General features: G+C 38.4%; 1 protein-coding gene across 3 annotated transcripts in view; it reads left to right on the top strand.

Annotated features, from left to right (window-relative positions):
* Positions 1–13,407, top strand: part of atxn7.L (ataxin 7 L homeolog) — a 119,140-nt gene that overhangs the window by 27,279 nt on the left and 78,454 nt on the right. The window contains 1 exon segment of one of the 3 annotated variants that reach the window (NM_001092500.1): positions 12,990–13,116. The exons of the other annotated variants lie outside the window; for them this stretch is intronic. The gene's annotated coding sequence lies outside the window, so the exon portion shown is untranslated. 3 annotated transcript variants of the gene reach the window in all.

Here is a 13,407-nt window from a genome sequence, read left to right as displayed (position 1 = left end):
GGCTAGTATTGCAGAATTGCAACTTGGCTGCAAGGGATACTGGCAGTTGTGGAGTTCAGCTGTCGCAGACAGAAGGCATTGCTCTCTGAATACATTAAATTAATACACGTGGGACAGATTTTTTTCAAAATGCGTCACTTAATAGTGCTGCTCCAGCAGACTTCTGCACCGAAATCCCATTTTTTACATTTAATTTTGAAATCTGACATTGGGCTAGACATATTGTCAGTTTCCCACGTGCCCTTATCCATGCAACTTGCGCTCTGAAAAATTTCAGTCTCTCTCTTTACTGCTGTACTGCAAGTTGAAGTGATATCACCCCCTCCCTTTCCCCCCGGCAGTCTAACAATAGAACAATGGGAAGGTAACCAGATAACAGCTCCCTAACACAAGATAACAGCTTCCTGGTAGATCTAAGAACAACACTCAATAGTAAAATCCAGGTCCCACTGAGACACATTCAGTTACATTGAGTAGGAGAAACAGTCTGCCAGAAAGCAGTTCCATCCTAAAGTGCTGGCTCTTTCTGAAATCACATGACCAGGCAAAATGACCTGAGATGCACCTACACACCAATATTGCTACTAAAAAAAAATACACTTGCTGGTTCATGAATTACATTTACATGGTTGAGTGAATTATTTGCAGTGCAAACAGTGTAATTTAGAAATAAATACTACACCATAAAAATTATGACAAAATCCCTTTTATACCTACTGTCTGCCAGAGACAAGTGCCCTTTCAGGCAGGAAAGCAGGACACCTTAAAGGGGACCTGTCATCCTAAGAAATAATTCCAAAACCTTTTTTATTATGTTATTCAAGCAAAATAAACTTTAGTTACATTATATAAATTATTTAAAATCTTGTTTCCTTTAGTCTTGAAATTCACAATCACAGCAAGCAGGCAGCAGCCATGTTGTGGGCACTTTTTGTAAAGCAAGCTTTCCATTATGCAAGAATTGGGGGCCTGATGCCCATGCACTATAGCCACATAATTAAATGGTGAGGAGGGAAGAGGGCAGTGACATCTAGGAAGTGCCAAATGGAAAGTGAAAGTAATTGCCTGCCCTGCCTAAAGATGGCCATAGAGTCCTGCACAGAACCAATTTCTAAGACGCCGATCCGCAGCCCGTGACCCGAATTGCAACCCACATATTTAGCCATTACCCGACCCAGACCCGCAACTGCCTTACCCGCAACCCGCCAAACCACCATCAAACAGGAAGTGACGGTGCTGCAACCCAGAAGTGACTTCATCAAAAGTGGGCGGGACAGAAACAAGTTTCGTAAAACTTTAAAAGGAGTAAAAAATAGACAATATTACATACGATAAGACATTTAGATGAGACCAGCAACCCGCAGACCCGCGGGTATACCCGCACCTGAAAAGCCTCCCCTCATTCCGCAGAGTGCCCATTTTTTATGCAGGTAACCCGCGAGTACCCGACCTGCTGCAGGACTCTACCATAAATGGTGCAATTACGATCTTTCCTGGGATAGATGTTTCCAGGAAAGATCATTCGCTTCAGTACACGTGTAGAGCTGGATCGTCCGATATACAAGTAGAAACAATAGAATTCTACCTGTATATAATGATTCAGCACTGTATATATTTTGTACAATATTATTGGTGGTCTATGGCCACCTTAAAGGGGTTGTTCACTTTTAAACTAACTTTTAGTATGATGTAGAGAGTGATATCCTAGCAACCATGCATTTATTTGAATAAGAGACTGGAATATGAATAGGAGAGGAACTGAAAAGAAAGATGAGTAATAAAAAGTAGCAATAACCATATATTTGTAGCCTTACAGGGCATTTGTTTCTAGATGGGGGTCAGTGACCCCCATTTAAAAGCTGGAAAGAGTCAAAGGCAAATAATTCAAAAACTGTAGAAAATAAATAATGAAGACCAACTGAAAAGTTGCTTAGAATGAGCCTTTCCTTTAACATACTAAAAGTTAAATTAAAGGTAAACCAACCGTTTAAGGCATAGAGGCGGGGCAGGCAATATACGAGTGACAGCAGAGACTTTTAAATGAGTTTATAACCGTTTTACTACAAATGGAATTTGGGTTTCGTGTTTAATTTGAAAAGGTCTTTTATTATACAGTGTTTTATGTCTGGATGACAGGTCCCCTTTAAAGACACTATTGAAAAAAGTGTCCAGTCTATGTTTTAGCTAAATGTTTAAATCGCAAAATTTTCCTTTTGATTCATTTATTGTATAGGATTGTGATACGGTTTCAATTATCAACAAGAAATAAACCGCACGTATTGTGGGCAGTTAGGGAGAAAACATGATCAAGTCATATCTATTTGTGCCGATATAACAGTATTGCTGGAGGTTTGTTGAATAAAGAATGACTTAGTGCACCTGGGAGATAAATGTTTTAATATATACAATGAGCATAGTTTAATGGCACTTGGGAGACAATGCCCTAATAGTACAAAGTGTTATGTACAATAGGTTATTGTTTAATACTGTATTTTGGGTTGGTTGGTTCACTTTTATGTTAACTTTTAGTATGCTATAGAATGGCTAATTCTAAGCAACTTTTCAACTGGTTTTCATTTTTTATCTGTTAATATTTTTTTGGGTTTTTTTGCCTTCTACTTTTGACTATTTCTAGCTTTCAAATGGGGGTCAATGAACCCATCTAAAAAACAAATGCTCTGTAAGGCTACAAATGTATTGTTATTACTACTTTTTATTACTTCTCTTTCCATTCAGGCCTCTCCTATTCATATTCCAGTCTCTTATTCAAATAAGTGCATGGTTGCTAGGGTAAATTGGATCCTAGCAACCAGATTGCTGAAACTGCAAACTGGAGACCTGCTGAATAAAGGGAAAATAATTAATAAAACATAAATAATGAATAATAAAAACAAACTGAAAATTATCAAGGGTCGAATTTGCGAATTTGCAAATCTTTGAAATTCGAAATTCAAAAAGACCAACCGAAATTGTGTTGAAGGTTTTTTTTTTGGCTGAATAGGTCTGTTTTCGATCGAATAGGTGTGTATTCGACCGAATTAGAATCGTATGAATGAAACTAATAGTGCATTCGATTGAATTAGAATCAAATTTTTTCCCCAAAATACCAAATACGCTCTAGGAGGTCCCCCATAGTCTAAAACAGCGATTCAGCAGGTTTTAGATGGCGAATGGTCTACATCGAATTTTTAAAGAGACAGTACATGATAAATTTCAACATTCGAATGGTCAATTTCGAATTGAATTAGGACTATTCCATAGTCGAAATACACAAAAAATATCTCGAAATTCTATTTTTCTTTTCACCTCGACCTTTGATAAATTGTCCCTGAAAAGTACATTTAAAAGTGATTTAATAGATGCCTTGGCCTGTGTAACACTCAATTGCATTTGTACCCCATCTGTATATATTTAGCGCTCACTCATTTACAAAGCACAAAGGACCCTACATTATGTTTTTTTTTTTTTTTGGCCCTGTACTTTAATGCGACACCACATGCTTTGCTGTGATATATTTAAAGGGCATGTAAACCCCCCCAAAAAATACTTCTTTCCGAATTTACAATTATAAGCAACTTTCCAATATAAATCTATTAAAATTGTTGGTGCTGTAAACGTTAAAGAGGGGGTTCACCTTTATGTTAACTTTTAATATGTTATAGAATGGCCAATTCTAAGCAACTTTTCAATTGGTCTTCATTATTTCTTTTTAGTATTTTTTTGATTATTTCCCTTCTTCTTCTGATACCTTCCTGCATTCAAACTGGGGTCACTGACCCCATCTTAATACAAATGCTTTGTAAGGCTAAACATTTATTGTTATTGCTCCTTTTTATTACTCGTCTTTCTATGTTGGCCTCTCCTATTCATATTAGAGTCCTTTATTCAAATCAATGTATGGTTGCTAGGGACCCTAGCAACCAGATGGCTGAAATTGCAAACAAGAATAAAAAGCTAAATAACTTGAAAACCACAAATAATAAAAAGTGAAAAACAATTACAAATTGTCTCAGAATATCACTCTCTACATCATACTGAAAGTTAATTTAAAGGTGAGCAACTCCTTTACTTGTAAATGTAGTTGCTACTGAAAGCAGCATTTGCTTAACTCCCAGTTGTTACTTTTTAAATGAATTTCCTTCAGCAAAACAGGTCTGTTAATATGTTGTCTTGCGTTACATTGTTTCAAAAGCCAGAGCCATCAGGGCAGAGAATAGAAAGGGACAAACACTGCTTTCAATAGCAATAATAACAATGTGTAATGAATGTATATTGCAGAGTTGCTTAGAATTATGTTTTCTTTTATAAGGAAAAATATATTTTTTGGGTTGACTTGTCCTTTAAACACCGAGTGCACTCGGCTTTTAGCAGAAACAGATAAAATGTGGTGCCCTAAAGCAAGAAGAAAAAGGAATAGAGAAAATGAGACCAAATAAAACAAGACACTGTTTAACTGCGCTTTATTACCCCAAGCTACAATGCAGCAAAAGTCTCAAACCGCAGTATCAGTTTGTTTTCTTCCCGCTGTGGGGTTGATTCAGTAAATAACGATTAACACGTTGGATAATTACAAGAGAATTTTTTGAATGCTGTAAAAATCCTGTTCAGCGAAGAAGGCGCTTACACACCCCTAGGCTTTTGTCGAGGATCCAATATCTGAAATATGCCGTTTAATGTAACGCGGATTATTAAAGTGCAACCAGGAAGCAAAATAAAAGGCAGTCACAAAATGCCTTGTTAAAACAGGGTGCTACTATAGTTTTTTGTAGTACAGGGCAACAAATGTCATTTGTTTTGGGTGGGGGCGTTTCTTAAAGTGATACTGTCATGGCAAAACATGTTTTTGCCAAATCGCATCAGTTGATAGAATTCTGCACTGAAATGTGTTTCTCAAAAGAGCAAACAGATTTTTTTTATATTCAATTTTGAAATCTGACATGGGGCTAGACATATTGTCAGTTTCCCAGCTGTCCCAAGTCATGTGACTTGTGCCTGCACTTAAGGATGGAACTACTTTCTGACAGGCTGTTATTTCTCCTAGTCAATGTAACTGAATGTGTTTGCTTCAGAAACACTACTATAGTTCATATAAACAAGCTGCTGAGTAGCAATGTTGGAAATTGAAAAAAAAGGCTATATGGCACAGGTTAAATAATGGATAACAGATAACATTCTACAGAGCTTATCTCCTGTGTAACTTTTCTCTTTTGAATGGCTGCCCCCATTGCTACACAGCATATAGCACATTAACAATAGTAGTGTTCTGAAGCAAAAACACCAGTTTCACCAGTGCAGGGCAACATTACATTATATTTTTATTACTTTAAAACAATTTCATGTTTTGATGTTACTGGTCCTTTAAGTTTATCAGAGCACAAGTCACATGACTGGGGCAGCTGGGAAATTGACAAAATGTCTAGCCCCATGTCAGATTTCAAAATTGAATATAAAAAAATCTGTTTGCTCTTTTGAGAAATGGATTTCAATGCAGAATTCTGCTGGAGTAGCACTATTAACTGATTCATTTTGAAAAAAAAACATGTTTTCCAATGACCGTATCCCTTTAAAGAAATTGGTATTAGAGGAAGATTTTTATGTGATATTTGGAATTGGAAGTGTCACAGGGTTGCATTTGGTACAGTGCAGGGGTGTAACTGTAGAGGAAGCAGACCCTGTGATTGCTGTGGGTTTCAGGATGTAATGGGGGTCCAGTGGAGCACAACTGAGAAGCAATTTTAAGGGATGGTTCACCTTTAAGTTAACTTTTAGTATGTTATAGAACGGCCAATTCTAAGCAACCTTTTAATTGGTTTTCATAATTTTTTTTAATGTTTTTAATTATTTGCCTTCTTCTCATGACTCTTTTCAGTTTTCAAATGGGGGTCACTGACTCCGTCTAAAAAAAAACCAAATTCTCTGTAAGGCTACACAATTATTGTTATTGCTACTTTTTAGTACCCATTTTTCTATTCAGGCCTCTCCTATTCATATTCCAGTCTCTTATTCAAATGAATGCATGGTTGCTAGGGTAACTTGGCACCTAGCAACCTGATTGTTGAAATTGCAAACTAGAGAGCTGCTGAATAAAAAGCTAAATAACTAAAGAAAAACACAATAAAAAAAGAAAACCAATTGCAAATTATCTTAGAATATCACTCTCTACATCCTACTAAGAGGCACATTTATCAGGTGAAATCTTGAATTCATGTGAGTTTTTAAAAACTTCCATAAATTCGAAATTCGAAATTCGACCAGTTGAAATGTATGAATAAAATCGAATTTTTAAAACTCGGTTGAATTGAATTAACCCAAAAACTCAAATCGAATTCAATTTGAGTTCGATTCGAGTTTTTTTCTCTGAAAACAACTCCAAATTGATCCCTGGACCTCTCCCATTGACGTAAACAGCAATTCACCAGGTTTTAGGTGGTGAATAGTCGAATTTGAGTTCTTAAAGGGCCAGTGTATGATAAATCTTGAAAATCAAATTTAATTTTTTTTTTAAAAACTCAAATTGAATTTGAAAAACTCCCTAGTCGAATTTTGACCATTAAAAAAATTCAAACATTTGGATTCAAATTTTCAATTCGAACCTTGATAAATCTGCCCCTAGGAGTTAAAAAGGTGAACAACCCCTTTAATTAAAAATTCCTCATTTAGGGAACCCAGCTTTACTTCCAAACATAAAGATTCCAGACTTTCTGCTTTATTTTTATTAGGTTTTGTGATCAATTGCACATAGACGTTATTAAAGTAACTTGTCAAAACCTGTTGACGGCACAGCCCTGTCTGTCTTGGCATTGCAAATGTAAAGTAAAATTATAGAAGAATAAAAACGACATAAATATTCTCAAACAAAAAACGAATGACCGTAGTTGAATCTGTATGAGCGGTGCATAAAAAGGCTCTTGTGTAAATCAAATCCTAAATCAGTGTACAATTAGTCTCTAGCTAACTGTATATTTGCTGAGTGATGGCCAGGGAGCTCTTTTATCTAAAGCAGCAAATGTGATTTGGATAGTAACTAAGGAAATTTACACTAATTGTTTTCTTATTAGAAGCTTCCTAGTTTAAGTTTCTCTGTTGTTGCTATGCTTACTGCCCCTAACAACCTGGTGTTTGTAGTAGTGAAAGAGTAGTACAGAAAGTGTTATTTTCCTACAAAGGAAAATGAGGACAAAAAAAGCAATCCTGACAATCTGGTTATAAGGTTTACTGATTGCTTCTAAATTTTGTCCCAGTTGAATGTGAAAATGTACTAGCGCTGCGTAGGTGCACCCAAAAAATGGGGTTTGCATGACAAAGAGGAGCTATTGTTACAAGTTCAGAAGGGCAGTTGCTCCAGATTTTGGTTTTGCTGGACCCACAACATATCACACACACACACACAAAACAGGTACAAAGAGCAAAAGTTCACCCAAAAATGGCTGCTTTTGCATTTTTTGGGCCAACCTCCTCTCCCTGTACCTACACTTAAAGGAACGGTAATATTGAGAAAAAAAAATTAAAGTGTTTTGCAGTAAATACAAAGTGTTGCCCTGCACTGGTAAAACTGATGTGTTTGCTTCAGAAACACTACTATAGTTTATATAAACAAGCTGCTGTGTAGCCATGGGGGCAGCCATTCAAGCACAGGATACACAGTAGATAACAAATAAGTACTACTATAGTTTATATAAACAAGCTGCTGTGTAGTCATGGGGGCAGCCATTCAAGCACAGGATACACAGTAGATAACAAATAAGTACTACTATAGTTTTAAACAAGCTGCTGTGTGGCCATGAGGACAGCCATTCAAGCACAAGATACACAGTAGATAACAGATAAGTACTACTATAGTTTATATAAACAAGCTGCTGTGTGGCCATGAGGACAGCCATTCAAGCACAAGATACACAGTAGATAACAGATAAGTACTACTATAGTTTACATAAACAAGCTGCTGTGTAGCCATGGGGGCAGCCATTCAAACACAGGATACACAGTAGATTACAGTCAATTTCCCAGCTGCCCCAAGTCATGTGACTTGTGCTCTGATAAACTTCAATCACTCTTTACTGCTGTACTGCAAGTTAGAGTGATATCACTGCCTCCCTTCCCCCCCCCCCCAGTAGCCAAACAAAAGAATAATGGGAGGGTAACCAGATAGCAGCTCCCTAAAGCTGGCCATAGACGCAAAGATCCGATCGTACGAATCGTGGATTCGTACGATTTTCGGACCATGTGTGGAGAGTCCCGACATTTTTCGTCCGTCGGAGATCGGTCGTTTGGTCGATCGGACAGGTTAGAAAATTTCTGTCGCCTGCCGATAATATCTCTGCGTGTATTGCCGATCATACGATTTTCAGAGGGAGACTGTCACTAGTGTTGTGAGACATAAGTATTGTACGATTGCTGTCAGGGGCAGAACATTGCTGATCTGTTCTTATTTGATCGGAATGGTAAAGACTTTGATCTGAATGGTTAGTGGAGGGTCGGGAGATGGGAAAGTCTGATCGTACGTTGATTTGTACGATCGGATCTTTGCGTCTATGGCCAGCTTAACACAAGATAACAGCTGTCTGGTATATCTAAGAACAACACTCAATAGTAAAAACCCATGTCTCACTGAGACACATTCAGTTACATTGAGAAGGGAAAAACAGCAGCCTGCCAGAAAGCATTTCTCTCCTAAAGTGCAGGCACAAGTCACATGACCAGGGGCAGCTGGGAAATTGACAAAATGTCTAGCCCCATGTCAGATTTCAAAATTGAATATAAAAAAATCTGTTTGGTCTTTTGAGAAATGGATTTCAGTGCAGAATTCTGCTGGAGTAGCACTATTAACTGATGTGTTTTGAAAAACATGTTTTCCGATGACAGGATCCCTTTAAACTATAATGACACCCTGGTTTTATTTGGTTTAGTAGTCCAACTTAGCTTTAGAAGCACATAGTGGCATATTTATCAAGGGTCGAATTTGAAAAACTTTGAAATTCGAATTCAAAAAGACCAACCGAAATGAAGTCGAAGTTTTTTTTTTTTGCCGAATAGGTCGATATTCGGCTGAATTTGAATCGTACAAATCGAATTAATAGCGCATTCGATCAAATTCGATTTGAAGTCTTTCCCAAAAAAACTTACATTTTTCAAAGTTCACCAATTGACTCCAGATGAGTTCTAGGAGGTCCCCCATAGGCTAAAACAGCAATTCGGCAGGTGTTAGATGGCGAATGGTCAAAGTCGAATTTTTAAAGAGACAGTACATGATATATTTCGATTTTTTTTCAAATTCGAATCGAATTTGGACTATTCCCTAGTCGAAGTACATAAGAAATAGCTCGAAATTCGATTTTTTTGAATTCGAAAATTCACCTCGATCTTTGATAAATCTGACCCTTAGAGGCACATTTATCAAAGTTCGAATTCATGCGAGTTTTTAAAAACTCCCATAAACTCCTATGAAGTCGAAATTCAATCAATTGAAATTTATGAAAAAAAATCCAATTTCCTAAACTTGGGTGAATTGTATCGACCCGAAAACTGTAAACAAATTAGTTTTGAGTTTTAAAACTTGCTTCCAGTTTTTTCTCCAAAAAAAAAAAAAAAAACTAGAATGTCGGGAAGGCTGCATACAACTCCACATTGATCCCAGGATGTCTCCCATTGACTAAAACAGCAATTCAGCAGGTTTTAGGTGTAGTCCGGTTTAGCTGTAGCAATTGCCTAGTTATATTTGCTGTAGTCTGGTTTAGCTGTAGCAATAGCCTAGCCCTAGTTATATTTGCTGTAGTCCGGTTTAGCTGTAGCAAAAGCCTAGTTATATTTGCTCTAGTCTTGTTTAGCTGTAGCAATAGCCTAGTCCTAGTTATATCTGCTGTAGTCCGGTTTAGCTGTAGCAATAGCCTAGTTATATCTGCTGTAGTCCGGTTTAGCTGTAGCAATAGCCTAGTTATATTTGCTGTAGTCCGGTTTAGCTGTAGCAATAGCCTAGTTATATTTGCTGTAGTCTGGTTTAGCTGTAGCAATAGCCTAGTTATATTTGCTGTATTCTGGTTTAGCTGTAGCAATAGCCTAGTTATATTTGCTGTAGTCCGGTTTAGCTGTAGCAATAGCCTAGTTATATTTGCTGTAGTCCGGTTTAGCTGTAGCAATAGCCTAGTTATATTTGCTGTAGTCTGGTTTAGCTGTAGCAATATCCTAGTTATATTTGCTGTAGTCCGGTTTAGCTGTAGCAATAGCCTAGTTATATTTGCTGTAGTCCGGTTTAGCTGTAGAAACACTGTTGCTTTGTTTGGCTCAGTAGTTAAGCTCTCTGGATATTGGCTGCCATTGCATTATTTTGTTTTTTACTAAAACTTCACACATGTAAATCTCGGGTTCAGTTCACGGCCAACAGAAGGAAACCCTGCTTATAAATACTTTATATTTTCCATATTAGATGATTGGATGTCCCGGGGTTTTCCTCTTGGAGTCGGGAGATAAAAGCTTGTTACTTCAGTTGTTTGTAAGATGAACCAATGATTTGATGGCAGCACATACACTACAGCTCTCTGTGGGTAACTTGTCACTTCCACTAATCCTCTCGCTGAGATTAAAAAAAAAAAATAACTCTCTTAACAAATAAATCGTAGATTATATGAACTGTTAAAAATGCAGCCCAATTTACAGCCAGCGTGAAGTCACGGCTGATTTATGCTTAATCCGGGTTTCAAAGTCTGTAAAGCGAGTATGTTTCGCCGATGTTTGAAAGTTGTCTAGGAAACATGTAGAATGCAATTAAATTAGATTTTAAAGGGATACTGTCATCGGAAAACATGTTTTTTTCAAAACGCATCAGTTAATAGTGCTACTCCAGAATTCTGCACTGAAATCCATTTCTCAAAAGAGCAAACAGATTTTATATTCAATTTTGAAATCTGACATGGGGCTAGACATTTTGTCAATTTCCCAGCTGCCCCTGGTCATGTGACTTGTGCCTGCACTTTAGGAGAGAAATGCTTTCTGGCAGGCTGCTGTGTTTCCTTCTCAATGTAACTGAAGGAGTTTCAATGGGACATGGGTTTTTACTATTGAGTGTTGTTCTTAGATTTACCAGGCAGCTGTTATCTTGTGTTAGGGAGCTGTTATCTGGTTACCTTCCCATTGTTCTTTTGTTTGGCTGCTGGGGGGGGGGGAAAGGGAGGGGTGATATCACTCCAACTTGCAGTACAGCAGTAAAGAGTGATTGAAGGTTATCAGATCACAAGTCACATGACTGGGGGCAGCTGGGAAATTGACAATATGTCTAGCCCCATGTCAGATTTCAAAATTAAATATAACAAAATCTGTTTGCTCTTTTGAGAAATGGATTTCAGTGCAGAATTCTGCTGGAGCAGCACTATTAACTGATTCATTTTGGAAAAAAAAATTTTCCCATGACAGTATCCCTTTAAAGTTTGTTTTAACCTTAATTGCACAGGGTACTGTGAGCAATATGATACAGAAATACCTTTTTTGGGGGATTTGTTTTAAAATTTGCAGTGTAAAAACTGGCAGTGGTTTACGGACGTTATCAAAGAATAGATAAGTGATTGGGAAACAGAGTGTTTTAACCAATGAGGAGAGAGTTTGGGCCCAGTTAAAGTATTTAATATACTAGTCACCTTCTACAGATTCATATCTTCCCCTACAATTCCCTGACACTCATTTTCACAGACATTTCCCTACTTGATGCTATTGACCAAATATAGAAGCAGAACTGTATGGCATGTATATAATAAGGTATAATGTATATATAGATAAATATACAGTTATGGACCAAAGATTTATGGACCTAACTGTATTTGCCATTCTCTTCTACTACTATCCAGCTTCCAATTTATAATGCTATCAGATTTTAGAAATCAGTGATTACCAAAAAAAAGTTACTACTTCCTGATCCTACAATTCATTTAGTACATCCTATGATTTATCTTACTATTTATTTCATAGTCTGTCATTTAATCCAGTGAGATTAGTTGCTAGGGTCACTTGGGCCCTTCCAAATTACCTTGAATGAACCCGTTAAAGCTATAGAGATGAATAAAAACAAATTGTTTTAAATTTTTTATCTTGACTGAGCCCAATCACAGTGTAAATCATCCTCTCCCTGGCCGTGTGACTACACAACTGCCCTGTAGGAATGTATTTGTGTGTGTGATCTGACTAGTTCTAATGTGACTAATGCTGTCCAACTAATTCCACTCAGTCATGTGCAAAGTGCAGGTGAGCAATTGGCTGTACGGGGCACGTTTTATTGAGAATGACTAGTCACACCAGGAGTTTCTGTGCACAAAAGATCTGAAAAGCAAGTGTGATTCATTATTTGAAAGTATAACAAATAATGTACAATAATAATAATGTACAATGCAGCATAGGAAGAATGTAACTGTGTGTATAATTGGGCTATTAGGGTGAACATAACAGGCCAGGTCAGTACTAGATTTGAGAGAGGACAGCCTTTACCCTAAGAGGATATTTTAGATGCAGTTGTGTTACATTATAAGAGTAAGAGGCAGGATGAATGGGGTTTCTGCCCCATAGAGCTTACAATCTAAAGAGCAGCACTCTCAGTTGGGTAGGTGTAGTGGCAGAGTAAAAGCTGGGCAGGTAGGGGTGTCATATCAGCCAAATACCAGTTGCTTCCAGCACCCTGTTAGGCACTTTTAATAGCAATTCAGTAAGAGCTGGGCAGCAAACGGGGTGATGTGACAGTTGCTGTTAGGAAGGTGTAGTAGTAGTAGAAGCTGGCAGGAAAGTGTGATATGACAGTTGCTGTTAGTCAGGTGTAGTATTTGCTGGGCAGGAAGGGGTGCTGCTCTATCAGCTGAGTGAGTGGCAGTTGCTACAGGAGCCCATGTGGCCGCTGGGAGAGCTGATCAGTTGCTGCCGGAGTTCGAATCAGGTTTCCTTGTTCCTCCTCTGCTGTCATTGTGGGAGGGGCAGGGAGTGACGTGCCGGGGTTAAGGAAGCCCCAACGATTCCGATCTGATCTCCGGAATCCCCGGCAGGGTCACGGGAAGAGCGGGGTTTGGAGGAGAATTCAGGGTCCCGATGGCGCGTTGCGATCCCCCAAGAGCCGGGAGTTGCCTCCGTCACTCGGGAGCGGACTGATGGGTAATGGGACGGCTCTGTTTTGTGTGTGTGCTGGGGGGGGAGACGGGTCGGGGGCTCCCGGCACTTTAACCCCATAATTAATAATTAGTCACATCCGACCCGCTGCCTTCCAGTCGTTCAGCCGGGAGTCACAGCACGAGCCTGTAATGGAACTGCCCGAGGGCCGCTACTTCCCTCGTCTCAAGCAAAGCGAAAGTAATGGAGCTCAGGAATGTCCAGTGCGCGGCCCTCCGGTTGTTGAACTGTAACACTCGGCTGTGGCTGGGATGTGAGAGTTGTAGTTGAGTCACA

Source organism: Xenopus laevis, chromosome 4L, assembly GCF_017654675.1.
Source record: "Xenopus laevis strain J_2021 chromosome 4L, Xenopus_laevis_v10.1, whole genome shotgun sequence".
Classification (NCBI taxonomy): Eukaryota; Metazoa; Chordata; class Amphibia; order Anura; family Pipidae; genus Xenopus; species Xenopus laevis.
The sequence above is the reverse complement of the archived record's forward strand: the minus strand, read 5'-3'. Positions and strand labels throughout refer to the sequence as shown.